The sequence below is a fragment of the Miscanthus floridulus genome, chromosome 18 (assembly GCF_019320115.1).
Source record: "Miscanthus floridulus cultivar M001 chromosome 18, ASM1932011v1, whole genome shotgun sequence".
Lineage (NCBI taxonomy): Eukaryota > Viridiplantae > Streptophyta > Magnoliopsida > Poales > Poaceae > Miscanthus > Miscanthus floridulus.
Genome location: NC_089597.1, coordinates 57,795,656 through 57,805,052, shown reverse-complemented (window position 1 = coordinate 57,805,052; position 9,397 = coordinate 57,795,656). Strand labels below are relative to the sequence as shown.

At 37.9% G+C, this 9,397-nt stretch overlaps 1 long non-coding RNA gene across 2 annotated transcripts; it reads right to left on the bottom strand.

The window, feature by feature from the left end:
* Window positions 1–5,511: 5,511 nt before the first annotated feature.
* LOC136522310 (uncharacterized) lies at window positions 5,512–9,159 on the bottom strand. Of its 2 annotated transcripts, none has more exons than XR_010775853.1 (3): window positions 8,886–9,159; window positions 6,018–6,868; window positions 5,512–5,849 (listed from the first exon to the last, which is right to left on the bottom strand). It is a non-coding gene; the product is annotated as an uncharacterized lncRNA (long non-coding RNA). The 2 variants fall into 2 exon arrangements; XR_010775854.1 differs by having other exon boundaries at window positions 8,907–9,159.
* Window positions 9,160–9,397: the final 238 nt, after the last annotated feature.

Here is a 9,397-nt window from a genome sequence, read left to right as displayed (position 1 = left end):
AAGACAAATAATGGACGTCATTACTTAATCCTGCTAGCTACATGCTTAGCAAAGAAGAGAGGGATAGCATGTTCGAATGTCTAAGCAGCATCAAGGTCCCATAGGGATTCTCCTCCAATATAAAGGGTATAATAAATGTGCCAGAGAAGAAATTTCTAAACTTAAAGTCCCATGACTGCCATATGCTTATAACGCAATTGCTTCCAGTTGCTTTAAGAGAAATTCTACCTCCACATGTACGTCTAGCCACCATGAAGCTATGTGCATTCCTTAATGCAATTTCTCAGAAGGTAATCAATCCAGTGAAACTAGCTACTCTATAGAATGATGTGGTTTAATGTCTTATCAGCTTTGAGTTGGTGTTCCCTCCATCCTTCTTTAATATCATGACACACCTCCTAGTTCATTTGGTGAAGGAGATTAGTATTCTTGGACCTATGTTCTTATATAACATGTTCCCCTTCGAGAGATTTATGGGAGTCTTGAAGAAATATGTGAAAGTCCGTTCTAAGCCTGAAGGAAGCATCGCCCAGGGCTATGGAACAGAGGAGGTCATTGAGTTATATGTTGACTTTATTCCTGACCTTGCCCCGATTGGCGTTCCCGAATCACGACACGAGGGGAGACTCAGTGGTAAAGGAACTTTAGGGAAGAAAACATATATTGGCATGGAAGACGATTATTTCAATAAAGCACACTACACAGTTCTTTAGAACTCATCATTGGTGCATCCGTACATCGAGATACATAAGGAGTTCTTGCGATCCAAGTTTCTAGGGAAGACTGAAGCTTGGATTATGTGTCAGCACATGGAAAGTTTCAATGGTTGGTTGCAAAAAGAATGTCAAGGTGATGACAATATTGATAAGCAACTATATTTGTTGGCTAGGCAACCATCATGGCATATCCTCATGTACCAAGGGTATGAGATAAATGGGAATATATTTTACACAGTTGTCCAAGATAAAAGGAGCACCAATCAAAATAGTGGTGTTCGCATAGATGGCACAGATCCAAATGAGAATATACAAACATATTATGGCTGCATAGAAGATATATGGGAACTAGACTACGCACCTAATTTTAAAGTCCCTTTGTTCCGGTGCCAATGGGTGAAGCTGACCGAAGGAGGGGTAACAATCGACAAAGAGTATGGAATGACAACAGTGGACCTCAACAATATTGGGTACAAAGACGAACCATTCGTCCTTGCTACCGATGTGAGTCAGATGTTCTATGTGAAAGACATGTCTACAAAATCAAAGAGAGGAAAAAACGAAGACATCAACTCAATGATCAATGAGCCAAAGCGCCACATAGTTCTTTCTGGGAAAATAAATATAGTGGGAAATGAAGACAAGTCAGACATGTTAGAAGATTATGAAAGAAATGTCTGAATTCCACTCTTCATAGTGAAGAAAGATCCAAGCATCATGTTAAATGATGAAGACACTCCATGGTTACACCGAGATCATAACCAAGGGTCATACGTCAAGAAAAAATTCACTGTTGTGCCCGCATGATACAACGATGCAAATCCTAGATTGTCTCCAATTGAAAAGTTTTGAATACCAAGTTTGTTCAGCTCATCAAGATATACAATCCTTATATATGCCATTTTTTCATTTGAAAAAGTTTGAACAAAATGTAGTTCAAATTTCACAAGTGTGTGACATAGTTTTAGAAAGTCTATATGAGAATCAAGAATTTGTGACTAGTGTTTGATAAAACTTTCTCAAATGGAAAAATGAGCTATGTAACAATTGTAGATCTTGCTGAAATGATTGAACTTGGTATTCAGAGATTTTTCATTTGAGGTCATTTAGTGTCTCATTTGAGCAAGTTTGACCAAGTCAAATTTGGTCAAATGAAAAAACAACACTTTGACTCTAGTATTCTGAACTCTAAATGACTTCTAATTGAAAAGTTTTGAGTACCAAGTTTCTTAAAATCATCAAGATCTACAATTGTTGTTTTGGTCAACTTTCCATCTGAGATAGTTTGGACGGTTCAAATTTGTGATTTTTAAATTTCGACGCCTACAAACTAGTTTTCGGAACCCTAGATTGTTTCCAATTGGAAAGTTTTGAATACCAAGTTTGTTCAGCTCATCAAGATATACAATCCTTATATAGGCCATTTTTTCATTTGAGAAAGTTTGAATAAAATGTAGTTTAAATTTCACAAGTGTGTGACATAGTTTTAGAAAGTCTATATGAGAATCAAGGATTTGTGACTAGTGTTTGATAAAACTTTCTCAAATGAAAAAATGAGCTATGTAACAATTGTAGATCCTGCTGAGATGATCAAACTTGGTATTCAGAGATTTTTCATTTGAGGTCATTTAGTGTCTCATTTGAGCAAGTTTGACCAAGTCAAATTTGGTCAAATAAAAAAACAACACTTTGACTTTAGTATTCTGAACTCTAAATGACTTCAAATTGAAAAGTTTTGAGTACCAAGTTTATTAAAATCATCAAGATCTACAATTGTTGTTTGGAAAAAGTCTACTTCACCCCCCACCTTTCATACTTGGTCTACTTCACCTCCCAACTATGAAACCGTCTCTTTTACCCCCTGAACTTTCTAAAACCGTCTATTGTACCCCCTGGGCGGTTTTTCAGCGGCGGTTTTGCTACAGTAACAGCGGGTTTGCAACAGTATCGGTGGGTTTGCTACAGTGTCGCCATTTTGAATTTCCTTTTTTTAATTTTCGGTGAATATTTGAAAAATCATAGTAAATCATAGAAAAATCATAAAATGAAAAATATAATTTTATTGGACTCCACATGAGTAGATCTACACAATGAATATATAATACAATATGCTTTAGTACAATTTTTTTTGTAGCTTTAGATTAATTGAAAAATCCAATTTTGTCTGTAATTAATTAGAATTTATCTATAACTAAGTTATACATAGTCCAATGAGTATGAAAATTTTACTATAGTTTAAGCGTACAATAATTAGCATAGCATAAAAATTTCACCACAATTGGACCATAGAAGCTGCAGCTATGAATTATTCCAATTAATTAGAGATAAAATTAAATTTTCCAATTAATCTAAAGCTACAAAAAAAAATTGTACTAAAGCATACTGTATTATATATTCATTGTGTAGATCTACTCATGTGGAGTCCAATAAAATTAGATTTTTCATTTTATGATTTTTCTATGATTTACTATGATTTTTAAAAAATTCACCGAAAATAAATAAAAAAAAAGAAAATTCAAAACTGCCGACACCGTAGCAAACCCACCGTTACTGAAGCAAACCCGATGTTACTGTAGCAAAACCGCCGCTGAAAACCGCTCAGGGGATAAAATAGACGGTTTTGGAAAGTTCAGGGGGTAAAACAGACGGTTTCATAGTTGGAGGGTGAAGTAGACCAAGTATGAAAGGTGGGGGGTTAAGTAGAAAGGTGGGGGGTTAAGTAGACTTTTTCCATTGTTGTTTTGGTCAACTTTCCACTTGAGATAGTTTGGACGGTTTAAATTTATGATTTTTAAATTTTGACGTCTACAAACTAGTTTTCGGAACCCTAGATTGTCTCCTATTGAAAAGTTTTGAATACCAAGTTTGTTCAGCTCATCAAGATATACAATCCTTATATAGGCCATTTTTTCATTTGAGAAAGTTTGAATAAAATATAGTTCAAATTTCACAAGTGTGTGACATAGTTTTAGAAAGTCTATATGAGAATCAAGGATTTGTACTAGTGTTTGATAAAACTTTCTCAAATGGAAAAATAAGCTAAGTAACAATTGTAGATATTGCTGAGATGATCAAACTTGGTATTCAGAGATTTTTCATCTGAGGTCATTTAGTATCTCATTTGAGCAAGTTTGACCAAGTCAAATTTGGTCAAATAAAAAAACAACACTTTGACTCTAGTATTCTGAACTCTAAATGACTTTAAATTAAAAAGTTTTTAGTACCAAGTTTGTTAAAATCATCAAGATCTACAATTGTTGTTTTGGTCAACTTTCCATTTGAGATAGTTTGGATGGTTCAAATTTGTGATTTTTAAATTTCAACGTCTACAAACTAGTTTTTGGAACCCTAGATTGTCTCCAATTGAAAAGTTTTGAATACCAAGTTTGTTCATCTCATCAAGATATACAATCCTTATATAGGCCATTTTTTCATTTGAGAAAGTTTGAATAAAATATAGTTTAAATTTCACAAGTATGTGACATAGTTTTAAAAAGTCTGAGAATCAAGGATTTGTGACTAGCGTTTGATAAAACTTTCTCAAATGGAAAAATGAGCTATGTAACAATTGTAGATCTTGCAGAGATGATCAAACTTGGTATTCAGAGATTTTTCATCTGAGGTCATTTAGTGTCTTATTTGAGCAGCTCATCAAGATCTACAATCCTTAATGAAAAAACAACACTTTGGCGGGCTGCAAAAATTTCAGGCCTTCAGTCCCGGCCCAGGCCAGGAACCGGGACTAAAGGGTGGGCGGAATTGCCCACCCAAAAATACCTTTAGTCCCGACTGGTAACACCAACCGAGACTAAAGATCCTTTAGTCCCGGCTGGTAAGCCGAGCCGGGACTAAAGGGTTGGACCTTTAGTCCCGGTTCGGCTTACCAGCCAGGACTAAAGGATCTTTAGTCCCGGTTGGTGTTACCAACCAGGACTAAAGGGTCCCGGCCTATATATATCGACCGGTTCATCTTCTACTTTTCGATCTAGAATCGATCTCGTCGTCTCTGTAGCACCCGCGCGCGGCTCCATCATCGTCTACCCCCGCCCGGCCTCGATCGTCGTCTCTGCCGCGCCTGCGCCGCCGTCGTTGTCGAGCCTCTCCCAGCGGCCGTCGATTCTCCGCCGTACGTCGTCCTCGCGCGGCTCTACTCGGCCCCGTGGCCGGCCAGCACGCCCAGCCGCCATGCATGCATGGCATGCATCCATAGCCTGTTTTATTTAGATAGTTTTTAGATACTTTTTAGATAGTTTTTAGATAGTTTTTTTAGGTAGTGTTTGATATATATGTAAGATTTAAATGTATTAAAATTTAATTAGTAGTTTATTCTTAGTTTTTAGATAGTTTTTGATATATGTTAATTAGATTTAAATGTATTAAAATTTAATGATTACTTTATTTAGATAGTTTTTTAGATAGTTTTTATTATAGTTTTTGATATATTTAGTAGTTATTATTCTATCTCTCTCTTTATATGTGTTAGATTTAATTTTGATTTAGTAAAATTCTATCTATGTATATATGTTAGGTTTAATTAGATTTAGTAATTAATTCTATCTAGAGATTCTATATGTATACATATATATATATATGTACTTAATTATTTCCATGTGTATATATATATGTACTTAATTATTTCTATGTGTATATATATGACATTGAAGGCGTTGATGGGGAGAAGACACTAGGAGAAGCAGAAAAGACATTTATTCAATGGTGCAAACGCTTCATCATCATTCCTAGAGCACCACCGCTTTCCCTACCTCACCCTAGGTACGAATGATAGTGAATGAAATATTATTTTTCCATTAATTTTATATTGGCTTAAAAAATAATTGACCACAACTTGTTTTTGTAGCAGGATCTCCCCCAACCTAGCCCAATCATTCATTCCCCATCTCATCACAGCGTCGTGGGGGGCGAGACGACTTCATCCCCACGGCGATCTCCAACTCCTACACCGGCCCCATCGCCTCCACAACGATCTCCAACTCCTACACCGGCTCCACCGCCTCCACAATGATCTCCAACGCCTCCACGTCGGACTCCAACACCGGCCTCATCGCCTCCACGCCGGTCTCCAACACCGCCCCACCACCTCCAAAGCGACGCACTACAAAGATGTCTAAGGTCCTGGCGGCAAAGAAGACCCCAAAAAAAGAGTTATTTCTCAAGAAATACTTCCTAAAAAGACTGATGAGCAAATAGCAGCTGAAGAAGGCAAAAAAGTGAAAGATTTTTTTATAGATATCCAAAAACAGAGACAAGCGAAGCTTAAGGAGAAGTCGTACTTTTACATACCACGAGATCAGCTGAGACGGAAGATCGAAGCTCACAAGAAAAAGATGCTTGAAGTTCGTAAGCCACCGCCACTATCAGACTATGACCGCTCCCTCGTGAAGTCACATGATGCATATAAGAAAAGGAAAAGAGCATCAGGGAAGGATGTCCCACAGCTCAGACAACAGAAGCAACCAATGCAAAATCTTGTTGTTGCTAATCAATATGGTTCCAACATAGAAGTCTATCGACCAGACAACTCTGGAGAAGTGTCGGTTCAAGACCTTAATGATTTTTTTTGAACAAACTGGTTTAACCTTGGATCAAGTGACAGGCAAAGCTCCAATCCAAAACCTGGAAGTTGATACCTGGAAGACTTATAAATTTGGCAAAAGTCTGTACAACCCTGTGGCTCTGAATGAATTGGGTACGCAAATGTACTTGCTCAACAAGTGGTACATGCAGGCGTGTGGCAGGGGTGAGCAATAGATCTTTGTCAGATTTAGAGACCATCATTACTTCCGTAGAGATGACATCTTACATATTAGTTTCGAAGAATTGCATTAACTATTCCACTTGGACGCTCTAGACAAATCAATCATTAGCTCCTTTTGTTTGTAAGTGATTCTTACTTTTATTTAATAAACTCACTTCCATGCGTACGTGTATATAATTATCCTCACATATAACTTATATTTATATACAGATTCCAGATGTCAGAGCTCCAAAGAATACAAGACACCAGTGTTGGCTTCATTGATCCTTATATCATATTCAAAACCGATATTATTGTCAAGGACCACTGGGTATCTGAAGCACAGACGAATATCATGAAGTTCTTCGTGAAGCAGCACAAGACAACAATACTTTTCCTGTACAACTTTGAGTAAGTGTTAATAATAATGTAGTCTACACATTTTATGTAATATCAATACAACTTATATGCATGTATGTGTGTGTATAAACCAATGCAGGTTTCACTGGATACTCATTGTCATTGAGTTAAACTCAAGTCAGTTAGTAATTTTGGACTCATTGAGAAAAGAGCGAGCACAATACCAAGATATGATAGACATTATCTAGGGGTAATTTCGATCTCTCGCGCACAACTATTATTGAATAGACTTTGCCATAATTTATTAACGATCGTACATTATTGGTCGTACAGGGTTTGGAAAGAGTTTATTCGGCAACACCGCAAGGATTGCAAGGCACCACTTAATGTAGTTGAAATACTAGTAAGTAGTACTATATATACTTCCCCACATGTTTAATTACTATATCGTACTTCAATTTACGTGTGAGATGATGAGAATAATCTTCTTCTCGTACAGTGGTGTTTGCGGCAGGAACCAGGTAATAACTTGTGTGGATACTACATTTGTGAATTTATCATTGCATACATAAGAAGAACTCCTGAAGATGTCCTCAGAGTACGTATATATCAAATTTTTATTTATTTTTAAATGAATATATATATATATATGTATTAATACTTTTCCTTTTATTTCAAATGCAAGACTGAATGGTTGAAACGAAGGGTCATGCAAAAAGACCATCTGAAAGCAGTTCAAGAGTCAATAGCAGGATATCTTCTAGAAAAAGTGCTAAATCCCAACGGTGAGTTCTACTTTGATCTAAGGAACTAATGATGTAAATTAAATGTTTATTGATATCGTTATTTTTGAGAATAAGATTATGAAAGTGTTGTATATATACATATATATCTATAATATATATAGTTTCATACTTTATTCGAATATAATAATGCTTGAGATGAGAATTAGATGTAATTATATGTGTGCGTGTATTTATATTAGCAGCGTAGAATACGTACATAAAAACATATTATATATTAAACAAATATGTGTAACTGAACTGAAAACAAATTAAACAAAAAAAAAGAAAAAGAAAAGAAACCTTTAGTCCCAATTAGGGTTACCAACCGGGACTAAAGGGTGCGGCCAGGTTTGCTCGGCTGGAGGACCTTTATTCCCGGTTGATAACACCAACCGGGACTAAAGGTCCCTCTTTAGTCCTGGCTCGATGACCCGGGACTGAAGGTTCCACCTTTAGTCCCGGGATCGTTGTCCCAGCGCGGTAACCGGGACTAAAGGTCGTTACCGTCCGGGACAACAAATCCATTCTGTAGTAGTGCAACAAGGTGCATGCATGTGCTCATTGTGCAAGTGAAATGTTTATAGTCTTAGGTTCAATATGTGAGGCTTAAAAATGTATGCCCAGTTCACACATGCAATGAGGTGATGCACAAAACATGTCTCCTAGATAGCACATGCTCAATGGAAACTAACAAAATTGGTTTCATGAATTTTGAAGTCCTAGATAAGTAGTGATGTGCTTAACAAGCCATAATGCATCCATAATTTTGGTCAACATTAAAAATATTGTTTTGGAGTCAAACTCATATTTAGATGATAGAGAATTGCATAATGAAACCAGAAAATTTTGTTTTATAATTTTCAGAGTAAAAATGCATTTTCTATGAATTTTACAAGATCATCCATGCATATGTTGTGCTCTGACGGACCGTCCGGAGTAACAGGGCGGACTGTCCGCCAGAACACGCAAAAAATGTGTTTCTTTGTGTTTTCTGGGACTATCTGGCCATGGGGATCGGACTGTCCTCTGAAACACGTCCAACATGCAAAAGTCATGCCGAAGATGATTCCAGGTGCATCCGGACACCGGCTTGTTGCAATGGTCTTCTAGTGATGTGAGGAACTCATTCTAAGTGTTGGATTCATCATGCATGGAGTGTGTGTGGAGCTCAAGCTCATCCATAGTGGTAGCAGCCATGGATGGGGCAAGAGCCAAGGGGATGGCCGTGGGAGATGGGGAAGATGGAGAGGGGTTCGGGGGAGTGCTCACCAAGTCGAAGGGGACTACTACCTGCAGCAGCTCGGTCAGGGACGCTTCATGGAGGGAGATCAGCATGAGGGGCTCCTCCATGGCTCAAGAAAGATTATGACGGCTTGCATTGGTCCCTTCTTCTTGAACTTTGACGAGCTCGAGGATGACGTGGTGGAGTAGCGCGCGGGCATGCATCTCCAGCAGGGCTCCGACAAAGGGCGTCCTCCTTCCTTCTCCTCCTCCCTCCTCTCTTCTTTCTTCCCCTCCTTCTCTTTGCTGTTTTCTATGAACAGAGGGAGAGGGGCTGGTGTGTAGTGTGAGGGGAGGGCTGACATGTGGGGCCGGATGTGGTGTGTGAGACACCTCATGTTCTGCACGTAACAGGTGTCACATGCTCTGCTGGACTGTCCCGTGGTGCCACCGGACCGTCCAACAGGTCATGTGACATGCAAAAATTATGCGAACTTGTCAACTTGACATACATGTTTTTGAAAATAGGAATTTTTAAATGTAATTATGCTCATGATTCT